The 12358-nt window shown below is 44.9% G+C and overlaps 1 long non-coding RNA gene across 1 annotated transcript in view; it reads left to right on the top strand.

Annotated features, from left to right (window-relative positions):
• Window positions 1-723: 723 nt before the first annotated feature.
• LOC102995932 (uncharacterized) overlaps window positions 724-12358 on the top strand; it is a 52807-nt gene continuing 41172 nt past the window's right edge. Inside the window, exons 1-2 of the long non-coding RNA XR_448245.2 lie at window positions 724-976; window positions 1813-1902. This is a non-coding gene — a long non-coding RNA (uncharacterized lncRNA). The remainder of the gene's footprint in view (window positions 977-1812; window positions 1903-12358) is intronic.

Genomic DNA, 12358 nt, shown 5'->3' with positions numbered 1-12358 from the left:
TCCCGGACCGGGGCACGAACCCGCGTCCCCTGCATCGGCAGGTGGACTCTCAACCACTGCGCCACCAGGGAAGCCCAACACGGGAACTTTTAACCAATGACCTTTTTCAGGTCATCGCTTAAATGTCTCCTTTTTAGAAAGGCTTTTCCTGACCACTCTTCTTAAAATTCAACCTCACCCTACCCCTACATGCGCCACCTCCACCCCATGCTATATTTCCCTCACAGCACTCCTCACCACCTGACTACTAGATGTAATTGCCTGTCATTGTTGGCCGGCCCTCAGCCCAGGAGAACGACAGCTCCACGAGGGCAGGGGGTGTGGTCTGGGGGTCTGTCTGCTTTTCTGCTGTATCCCCGGTGCCTGGAACGGTGCCTGCCATACGCTAGGTGCTCGGTGAACGTTTGTTGAGTGAATGAGTGAAGGTATGGGTGAATACAGAAAGCGTGACCTTTTCATCACCCACAGGTGGATGAGGCCTGACACACGTGAGCTAATGGCATCATGCGTATTAACTGAGCTCAGGTGTGTAAAGTGCCCACAGCATGCAGTAGGCACTCAATTCACAGCAGCTATTATTATTGTTGCCGTTTTTGTTGCTCTCAGTCTTCTCAGCTCTAAACCTCTCTTCCTCCGTCTCTGATCCGCTCGCATTTTTTGCCCCGTATTCCCAGCCTCCCCTTAGCCGCTGGGTTGGTTCCCACTGGGTCTCCTCTCCTTGTTTATCATTTCCTATCTGCCCCTTGATTGTCCTCTCTTCCTGCTCCTCAGGGCGACAGTCAAATCCAGCAGGCGTCTGGGACCTCATTCTGTCTCTCCACGGAGTCAGTCTCACTTCTTGGAAAAGCAAATCATCACGAACCGCTTCCTCCCTGGACCAAAAACCAAAAGCATCCTTGACAACATGTACCAGTTCTGGCTGCCGACAGACCTTTTCAGATGGGACGAGCTTCCAATCGATTCTCATTTCTTCCAGGTGAGAGAGAGAAGCTGTTGGGTGACCCAGCGGGCCCCGTGAACCTCCCACCAGAAATCACTTCGGCTTCTACTTTTCTGCTTAGCTGAGCTGCCAGCTTCTCTGCAAATTCAGCTCTTTCTCCAAATGATTCGCAGAAACAAATGCTCCTCAAAGGCAGAGGAAGGTCTACCCCTGTGAGCTGGCATCCGGTGCCAGAGTGGCATTCACTAAAGTAAAAACAAGAAAGTAATGATGGTAATCATAATAATAATAAATTCTTTTAAGCACTAACCAGGTACCAGGCCCTAGACAGATATGGTAGCTTATTTAACCCATACCACAACTCTGTCTGGTAGATACTTCCCCACTTTACGGAGGAGGAAAACGCGGCACAGAAAGGTTAAGTAACTTGCCCAAGTTCACACCGCTGGTGAGCGGAGAAGCCAGGATTTCAACTCAGGCCATCTGGCTCCAATTATTGAATAGATACCACCTGGCCAGACAGTGCTGGGTGCTGGGAATATAGAAAGGAACAACAGAAAACACAGTCCCTGCCTTGATGGAGCTGACGGTCGATCAGGGGTGGGGGCATTGAACCATTAAATGTACAAATCAGTGTCTAGCTACAGGTTACAATGATACCAGGAAGGGAAAAGAGCATGACAATCCCTTTGGGCTTCCCCTTGATATATTTGCAATTTCACCAGGACCCACTGGTACCTTTTAGACCCTGGAAGCCAAGTGGCTGTTGTTTCTTGGGTACCTGCTCTGTGCCAGGCACTAAACAGTATGGTTTATGCCCAGACTCCCTTCAGTCATTACTAAGAGGGGACTATTTTCATCCCCACTGACAGATGGAACACTGAGACTCAAGGAGGTCAAGGGACTTGGTCAAGAGACTCACTTGAGGTCGTCTGACAGCGACAGAGCCGGGACTGAACACAGTGAGTCCGATTCTATCTTCCATGTTAAAGATCCGATTTCGCAACCTCAGCACCATTGAGGTTTTCGGTCGGATAATTGTTATGGGCCGTCCTGTGCATTCTAGGATGTGGAAGAGCATCCCTGGCCTCCGCCCACTAGGTGCTGGTAGCGCCCCCTCCCTCCCCAGTCCTGACAACCAAAAATGCCTCCAGGCATTTCCCAGTGTCCCCTTTGGGAAGGTGGGAACCATTCCTATTTAAAAACCACTGCTATAAACCTCCATCCCCACTCCCCAGACTGCGCCTTACTCACCTCTGACAACTAACACCCAGCACAGTATCTGGCCCATAACAGGGGCTCAACTAAAGTTTGTTAAATGAGAGGATGGAAGAAAGGAAGAGAGGAAGAAAGGGAAGGGAAGAGGAAGGAAGTCTGTAGATACATCAACCCGAATTGATTTTGTAACTCAAATTCTATTTGAAGTACCTGGGGTGAGGGGAATTAGGGTTTCAAGGAAACTTGTGATAAGTTCTATGTGAAATGAACAGTCTTTCTGTGATGTGATTCAATGTTACACATACAACCACACACAGCCACAAGCGCCCATGAGCGCGCGGCGCACACACACACACACACACACACACACACACACACACACACACACACACACACACACACACAGTAAAAATGTCCTGCAGGTTTGGCTTTTCTACCTTAAGCTGGCCTAGAGACCACCGCCCAAAATGGGGTTAGCCAAGCAGTGCTTGTTTCCTCCCAGAGGGAATTCAATTACCCATCTGGCAAAACACCCCAGAGGCTCCTCCAAGCTTCTTCACAGCACAGTATTTATCAGCGATTGATTATTATCAGGACCAAGAGGGTCCCAGTGGCCTGGGACATGCTTCTTGCTGCCCACGCCCCCCCACCACCCCCGTCTCTAGCTCTGCCGGAAGTCGCTGGTAATACCATAATCCCCTCAGCTCACAATGTCCCCAGACTCAGGAACAGCTTTTCCGTTTCCATTTCAATAAACAGAAGCACCGGTGTTTCTAGAGCAGATGTTTCCTGTTGGTACTTTCTGTGTCCTGAGCCGGTGGCCCTGTTACAGCCTCTCAGTCAAGGCTTTTATTCCTGGATATGAGTGACGACAGGGAAGGGGGCTGTGACGTCAAATCCAGGCAGGACAGACTTTTCCAGCCTAACAGCTTCCACGTGCTTCCAGAGGAGACCAGGATGTGTCCTTGTATCCGGTGCCTGGTAAAGAGTGTAGCACACGAGAGTCGCACGTGGAAGGGCCTTCAGCACTTATTAGTTGAGTGACTGTGAGATGATGGAAAACGTGTGTTGGTCTCTGCCCCCTGGTTCCTGGCACCGAGCTCCTGAAACCCTCATAATGTCCTAAGTGATGAGAACACTGGGAGCATCTTCTGTTCTAATGAGGCAGCTCTGGGTGGGCACTGGTCACCCAAAAGACCAAGCCGTAATTAGAAGCTTGGAATTTTTGGCCCCCAGTCCCTTCTCCAGAGGAGAGGGGCTGGCAATGGGGTTAATGATCGATCATGCCTACGTGATGAAGCCAAGACTATGGAATTTGGGGGAGCTTCCAGGTTGGTGAACACATCCACGTAACGGAGCGACGCACCCAGCTCCACGGGGACAGAAGCTCCCTTGCTCAGGGCCCTCTAGACCTCGTCAACCTACGTATCTCTTCATCTGTCTGTTCATCTCTGTCCTTTATCATATCCTCTGATAAGCTGGTAAATGTGTTTTCCTGAGTTCTGTGAGCTGCTCTAGCAAATTAGGGTCATGGGAACCTCCGATGAGTAGCCACGTCTGACAGAGGTTGTGAGTAGTAGCTAGGGACCTACTACTTGGGATGGGAACAGTGGGTGGTACCGAGCCCTTAACCCGTGGGATCGACTCTACTCCAGGTAGGTAGGGTTAGAATTGAGTGCAATTGTAGGACACCCAGTGGGTGTCGTGGAGAATTGCTTGGCGTGGGGAAAAACCGACACACATCTGGTGACCAGAAATGTCAGAAGTGAAGTGTCTTGTGTGAGTAGTTAAGAATACACCCAGGAGGGAAAGAATGGTTTATTCTAATACAGTGACCTTAGCTCTTGAAGTCACAGTGCCTTCCTTTGTAAAATAGAAATACTACTCTACCTACCTCATAGGGAGCTACATGTATTGTTGGCTTGTTCCAGGCTCTGTAGTAGTAGGTGATTCATATATAAATGAATTGAAATCCTAGAAAAAGCAGTGTGATTGGGGAGGCGATAGTCACAGTGATTTGATATGTGACACAAAGAATTGAGTTGCTGGGACTTCCCTGGTGGCACAGTGGTTAAGAATCCGCCTGCCAGTGCAGGGGAAAACGGGTTCGAGCCCTGGTCCGGGAAGATCCCACATGCCACAGAGCAACTAAGCCCGTGCACCACAACTACTGAGCCTGCGCTGTAGAGCCTGTGAGGCACCACTACTGAGCCTGCATGCCACAACTACTGAAGCCCGCACACCTAGAGCCCGTGCTCTGCAACAAGAGAAGCCACCACAATGAGAAGCCCGTGCACCGCAACGAAGAGTAGCCCCCGCTCACCTCAACTAGAGATGGCCCGCGCACAGCAACGAAGACCCAACGCAGCCAAAAATAAATAAAATAAAATAATTAAAAAAAAAAAAAAAGAATTGAGTTGCTGACCTTAAACGGAAGTCAACTTGATATACAAGGGTGTGAGGCCAGGAATAAAAATAACGGGAACTTGCTTCTGTCTGGCTACTTCCTGTGACATTGAAGGGAATTCGTATTTATTGAGACAATGCCATATTCAGTCTCATTTCCTTTATTATCTGATGTTTGGGCTCTTTGTTTTGATTGGGCACGGACAGGAAGTTACTGGCTCAGCGTAATGGTCACAAGTTTTCTGGTGTTTTGCTCAGAACAGAGCTGGTAGATACGTACGAATGGTAGTAGGAAAATTCTTCAGGTTTCTAGACAATGGTGTTGATGGTATAAGGTTTGAAACAAAAACCATGAATTTATGTCTGGTCCCACGTGTCAGAATCTGTGTGTCATTTGGGCATGGCTCTTAACCTCTCCAGTCCACGGTGTAACGGACACCATAGGTTGTTTTTCCAGACCACCTCCCTCTTTCCCACCAAGAGCACTCACTCACATTTTCCTGTGGGTACCTTCCCCCCGCCACCATCTTTAGCTCTGTTGTTTTTGGTGGAATTGATCCCACCCTCTGCTCTAGAATGGGCCCTGATTGGCTCAAACCAGTAAGTGCTTGTATCCATCATCCATTGTGATTGGTTGAGGGATGGGCACCTGATCTAAGTCACACCAATAAGATATGAGGAGAGGTTTTCTGACATTTCTGAGACAGGTGCTCTGCCCTCCACGAGACCTGCCACAAGAACTCATCTGTTTCCCTTTTGGGCTTTGTAATGTGAGGATATGGGAATAGGAGGCCACTATGGGTCAACCTGAGGATGAAGCCAACAAAGCAGCAGAGAGAATCATCCAGAAACAAAGCCAGAAACTTAATGACAGCACGGACCCCTGGATCAAACCATTCCTGAATGAGAACATTCCAGGGCAATTCACTTATGTGAGCCAACAGTCTTACCATCCCCCCCCCATTTTCTTTTTTCCTAAAGCCTAGTGTAGGTTGGATGTTGTTTCTGTTGCTTGCAACCAAAATATTCCCAACTAGTACACTGTTTTCTCTGCCCTACTCCCTCTCCACATTTCTAGAAGAATGAAAGAAGGTAATAAGGCATGTGAAAATGATATGTAAAGTGTAAAGCACTGTACCAATTAGATGTGGTGAAAATCAGAACAATTATTATTGCTGCCTCAAGGACTTCCTAGCTTAGAATAATCCAGTTTGTGTCAAATGTAGAATATTTCCTTCTATTCCTCTGAAATATGTTAGTTTCATTATGTTGAAATTATTAGATTATGCATTGATAATGGTGTTTAATGGGGCTAACAGTATTATTCTCCTGTAAACAGAAATGTATATAATTAATAACTCTGTTAAGTTTCCTGTTATTCACGGGTACAAATTACAGCCTCATCAATGTGAATCCAGTCTGCGTAGTCTGAGTGAAAATGGGCACTCAGTCCTCAAGGAGAGGAGTAGGGGGCCTCAGCATCTTCACTGGCTTCCAGTTGGTAACACTTGTTTGGAGAAAACAGGAGGTTATGTTCCAGCTCTGCCACTGAACTTCTCTGTGACCATGGACATGTCACTTAACCTCTCTGGGCCTCAGTTTTCTTGAATATAAAATGAGGAGGTTAGACTTACTAGAGATTTTGAACTTTTGGTGAACACCTGTGAGAAACTGCTGACATTTGTGGGTCTTCTCCAGAGAAGTTCACTTCTACATTTTATATATGGAATAGGGGCTTCCCTGGTGGCGCAGTGGTTGCGCGTCCGCCTGCCAATGCAGGGGAACCGGGTTCGCGCCCCGGTCTGGGAGGATCCCACATGCCGCGGGGCGGTGTCCGGAGCCTGTGCTCCGCAACGGGAGAGGCCACAGCAGAGGGAGGCCCGCATACCACAAAAAAAAAAAAAAAAAAATAGATACAATATATATGGAATAGTTTATATATTATAGCAAAAAGCACATGGAAAACTCCATTTGCTTTTCCTTTCTCAGCGAGCCAAATAAACCTTAAAAATCCAGATTAAGTGACCTCTAAGGACCTCTTAAACTCTGTATTTTGAGTGTCCGTGATTTCATGATTTTTCAGAAGTAACACAGCCATTTTGAGTTTTAGAAAGATTACTTAATTAAAATGTGGGAATTTGGGGGGCATGCGTGTCAGTGGGGAGAGGTTAAAAGCAGGGAGTCAGCGAGGAAGCTGTTGCAGTCATACTGGTAAGAGATGATGTGGTTCAAACAAGAATAATAAAATGAGATGGATTGGAGCCAGGATAGCTGGGAGACAGGGCTTGGTATAAGATGTAGGAGAGGAATCCCAGGATTCTGGCTGTCACTTAGAATTAGATACAGCTGTGAGTAACAGGAAACCCAAAACTACAGTGGCTTACACAAGATAGAAGAATCTTTGTCAGGTGAAAGGCATCTGGAGATAGGCAGTCTAGGGCTGTTTGGAAGCTCTTCAATATTTAGAGAGCCTGGTTCTTTCCATCTGTTCTACCATCCTGTCACATTTGGTCTAATCTCAGGGTCCAAAATGGCTGCAGGAGTTCCAGCCATCATACCTGCATTACAGAGTATAAGAAGGAAAACAAGTGGAAGTACAAAATGGAGCCCCTTTAAAGAGATTTACTGGTAGCAAAGCTTCCACTTGTATCTTATCAGCTGGAACTCAGTCATGAAGCCACAACTAGCTGTGGGGAGGCTGGGAAATGTAATGTAGTGATTTCCTAGGCAGATTGCTCAAGATTCTGTTACTAAGAAGGGAGAATGATTATTTGGAGGCAACTAGCAGTTTCTGCCACAGGTTCCACTTATAAAGAGACAGGGGAAGGTAGAGGGGTGGTGGAGGAGAGTCAGATTTAGGGAGGAAGGTAATGAATTCAGTTTGGGACATGCTGAGTTTGAGTGCCTGGGGAACAGCTATGAGAGTCGTCTAACAGGTAGTTGGGTTTACAAGTACGAAACTCAGGGAAAAGGCTTGGGCCAGAGCCAAAGATTTGAGAGCCACTGTGATATGAAGGACACGTGGAACGAATCATCTCAAAACACAAATCTAATCATCTCAAACTCCCTTGCCATCTTTGAAATCGTTCTTTACATAGCTCTCAAGATAAAGATGAAAATCCTTAATGTCATCTACACTGACTGTCATATTCTAGCCCTGACCCCCAGCTTCCTCTAATACCACTTGCCCCTTTGCTCTCCCAACCCAGGACATGCACTTCCCTCTTCAAGGTCCTTGTGGGTGCTGGTCACTCTCTCCTCTCCATCTCGACCTCTGGCACTCTACTATATTTCTTCTGTTGACCTTTACAAGCCTTATAATTTGGGGAGACTGGAATACTTACCCCATTTTACAGATGAGCATAACACTGGCTCAAAGGGGGAAGGAATATCTCTAAGGTCACACAACTAGTAAGTGGCAGAATCAGACATTAGAGCTGAAATTTTGTGAGCAGCTGGTACCCTGTTCTCTCCACTGAGCACACCAGACTGCTACTGTTGTGTGGCTCTCAACTGTCTAACAAGAAAGCGCAGACAGAGGAGGCGGGGTGGGGGGGAAGCCCCAGACACCCAAAGAGCTGACTCCAGTGGAAGGCTTATTAAATCAGTCTGGACGAAAGCCTGCCCCATCACTCCATCTTTCCTCCCTCCCACCTTTTCTTCCCACTCCCCAGGGGAACTTGATTAATCCATTAGGTTTAACCTCTCTTTAACTTCCTGATTAGTTACATTTATAAATTCCATTTGTTTTTGCTTTCTCATCAAGCCAAACCAACACCCCCAGAAAAAAAATAGGGCAATTTTCAGTGCCACTGATTTACTTCAATTTCTGAAAATCAGACCGAACTGAGGAGAGACATGACTAGAATTTCAATTCTTCCTGCTCCCGTTGCAGGCATCTTTGCTGAATGGGAGAGAAGTGGAACAGAGGAGAAAACTCAATAATGGCAGGATCCCAGATTTGACCAAGGTGGCAAAATACCAAGCCTGTTAATAAAGCAGATTAATAAATTCTGTAGTTTCCATCTCCTGGTTGAGCAATAAAGCAAGCTACAAAGTAAAATAACAAAACCCAAGAGATTATACCTTTTTATTGGCAAGGTAAAATACTCAATGATGATATTGGCTCCCCTCCTTCTATTCCCTGCCCCCCCGCCCCACAGTCTGTGGTCCAAACAACAGCTGGAGGGGATGCTTTAAAATTAAATTACTTTTTTATTTTGACAAAAATGAGACATGTGTATAGTTAAAAGCCAAATTTTATTACAAATGTTATAACAAAATTTCAGCAGTCCCCTCTGCTTCATTGTAAAATATCATTCCCCAGTCCTGCTCCACCAAGACAAATACATTCACTATTTTGGGATGTCTTTTCTGGTACTTATCTCCATATTTTAAGTAATGTACTAATACTGTGTTTTATTGGGTTGTCAACTGTAAGCATTATCTATTATGGAAGATAATTAATTCTCTTAATGACACCCCCCAGTTTCTTTCTCTTTCTACCTCTCTGCCCCCCACATGTTTCATAAGATATCTTCTATACAATATCTCAATTTTTGTTTAAACCACTGTTCAGTGTTAACATTATTAGAACCATGTAAATTCAGTCCTTAGCTAAGTATTGCACTATGATTACATGTTCTTTATTTTCTAACCTTTTATTTTTCCTGGAGATAATAATTGCCTCTTGTTTTTGTTTGCTAAGTTCCTACCACTAGTTCTTCCTAAAACCTACAACTATGATACAAAAATCTTAGTACCATTTTTCCACATGCTCAAATGCAACATGTAATCTTCCACTTCCTCCCTCCCTTCCTTTCTCCCTTTCCTCCTCCTCTCTCTTTTGCTTTCTTTCCTTCCTTCCTCACTTTACTTTCTTCTACTCTTCTTCCTCCTCTTCCTTCTCTTTCCCTGGACTCTCCATTCTCATCCTTCAAAAGGAACTGGTTTCTTTTCAAGCCCCTGCTGCATGGCTGTTGACTTGGTATTATCTTTTGTAATTATCCTGGGGCTTTAACTTCTCTCCTGAGTTGAATACCTAGATCCCTGTCACTTTTTTTGGATAACTCATTTGCTTTGCTGTAACCTTTAGTAGCTTTTTGAGAAAGGTACTTAGGAAATATTGAATACTTTGAAGATCTGAAAATGTCTTTCTTCCTTGATTGACAGTTTTCCTAGGTATACAATTCAAGATTGAAAATAGCATTTATTATTAATTTTGAAGGCATTGATACTTTACTTCAGTCTTCCAATATTACTGTTAGATGTTGATACCATTCAGATTCCTTGGTATGTGACCTGTGCACATCCCGTAAAAAGCAGTAACGACGTTGTCAGAATAGACGAAAGGAGCAAGTGGGAAAATGTGGACTTCATTCTCGATCATCCTCATTTCCTTGACGTTTTCTTCTTGTAGGTTCTTGGTATCTTGTGATCCATAAAACCTACCCGTTGGTGTCTGGAAACAGCTCCAGATAAATCAGGATGCTTATAATATCTTGGTGTCAGGCTGATTTACACACAAACTTCTCAATTTCCTGTACCCAGTCATATTGCATGAATCTTAGGAATTTCAGCTCAGACTTTCAAACCTGCTAACAGTGGCCAACCCACGAGGCACAGCTTCTAAATTAGTGCTTCTCAAATTATCTATCGTGAAAGACATTCTTTTTCCCAATCCTTCCTAAGTCAGTACTTAGGGTCTACACTTTCTTCAGCAAGATCAGTCTTCTTGTCACACACATGGATGTTGTAGAAATGTTAAGTTGCTCTGTAAGTTTCTAAATGCTTACCCTTGATTTGTATTCTTGTCATGGCAAATAGCAAATAGTTCATGAACCAGAGTAGTCTCTCTCAGTGTTTTCTGCCATTCCTGGATGGAGTGGGCATCCATCATGTGTCCATGCTGTCCCAGCATCTGTTTCCTCCCCTTACTCCTTCCCAATTCTTATCTGGGGACCCATATTGCTCTTGGAAAGATGATACCATCTCTGGCTGCAGGTGTGGGATATGTTACCTAGGAGAAGCCCGTCAGAGCATTCCATCACTCTGGCCTTAGTGATTGATTCTAAGGTTGGCATGTGACCCCAAATGGTCATTGGCTAATTGGAGTGAATCTCAGAACATTTCCTTGGGATGTTGGGGAAAAGATACTCTTTTCCCCTGGCTTTGGGGTATGTGGGTTCTCGGGCAGCTAATTTTGCTACATGAGGCAAAGCCCTCCTGAGGACAAGGACAGGAAGGATGACAGATCTGAGGAAATCATAGAGAGATGAAGTCACAGCCCAGATTACAACATGAACCTTTGGACTAGAACATGCCACAGCCCCCCTCATTTCTGAGTAAGACTTTTTTCGTTAAGCCAGTTTGAGATGGATTTTCTGTCCCTAATAACCGGGAAGTGGAACCTTCCTTTCTGATTCCTTGGTTGTGTGCATTTTTTCCAACAATCACCTATTAAGCATCTACTGTGTACCAAGCAGTGTAGGTCTAGGAAGACTCCTCCTCACAAAAGAGATTATGAAATGAGTCCAGTGAGGGATGGGTGGCTAATATAGCTGGAAGCATCCATTGATAGCATCTGGCTCACTTCAAGAGTCTTGTGTAACTCTAAGATAATAGGTAAAGCACAGATGTTTGCTATTTCTTTGCAAATTATTAACTTTGCAATTAAAAAAAAATAGAGCAATTTTAAGGTTACTGCTAGCAGGATAGCTTAGCTCCCTAAGCTGTATTACATGTGCTAATTTCCCAATCTTTTCCATTTTCACATACCCTCTCTTCATTTTTATTTTAATATGTTTTTAAATTGATTCACTGCATAACTTAAGTGTATTTCAAGAGTAAAGTAATAAATACCACTATAAATGGAAAACTAGTACTGCTTGACATGAATAGAAGGTAGTTGTAGATTAAATACAGTGAAATTATACAGTGTTACAGAATTGAGTATTGTGACTTGATCAAGGCCCTGACTCTATGGACCCCTCTTTTGTGAAAGGGGAAATTAGGAAGTGTTCAAAAAGTGTTAAAGACGGGTCAGCACCAAAACTGAGACTTTCTCCTTGCTGTGTTTAAAAGGATTGAAAAGAAATTGAAAAAGAAAACCAATTTCCCACCAAGCAATTCACTGTTATCTGACGCTGCCTCTGTGGACAACTGCAAATCATTCCCTTTGCACAAAATGTGGTATCCTTACCACTCCATGAGAAACACTATTCTGGCTAGATCCCATTTTATAGCTGAGAAAACTGCAGCCCAGAGAGCCAGTGGAACCTTCCCAAGGCTTCCTGATTCCCAGCCTGTTCAGCTCCCCAATACTGAATGATATTTGATTACTTTCATTGGATTCATATTGTGATAACTTCTAATAATGGCAAGTGACCCTGGTTTTTAATTTCTGGTAATGATATCAAATTTCCTTTTTAACCTTTGGTTGCCGTTAGACCTTCTCATTGTTGAAACCAACTTGAATCAAGGGCCTTAGCAATGCCGATGGCTCTTTGTCCACCTCTACCACCATTGCCATCTTACCCCCTGAAGCGAAGGCAACCACAGAATTTCCACCCACCTCTACTGCCCCATGCTCATGCCCCCAGAAATGCCCCATCATTTGATTCTTCCCTCCCCAAGCCTGGAGGGGAAAATAGGAGTTGGGATGCGGAGATTCCTCTAAGGCAGGGTCTCTCATTACTGACACTTGGGCTTGGATAATCCTTTATGGTGAGGGCTGTCCTGTACACTGTAGGATGCTGGGTAGCATCCCTGGTCTCTCCCCACCTCTCTCCCCGC

This window comes from Physeter macrocephalus, chromosome 19 (assembly GCF_002837175.3).
Source record: "Physeter macrocephalus isolate SW-GA chromosome 19, ASM283717v5, whole genome shotgun sequence".
NCBI lineage: Eukaryota > Metazoa > Chordata > Mammalia > Artiodactyla > Physeteridae > Physeter > Physeter macrocephalus.
This window is presented reverse-complemented; position numbering and strand designations above follow the sequence as displayed.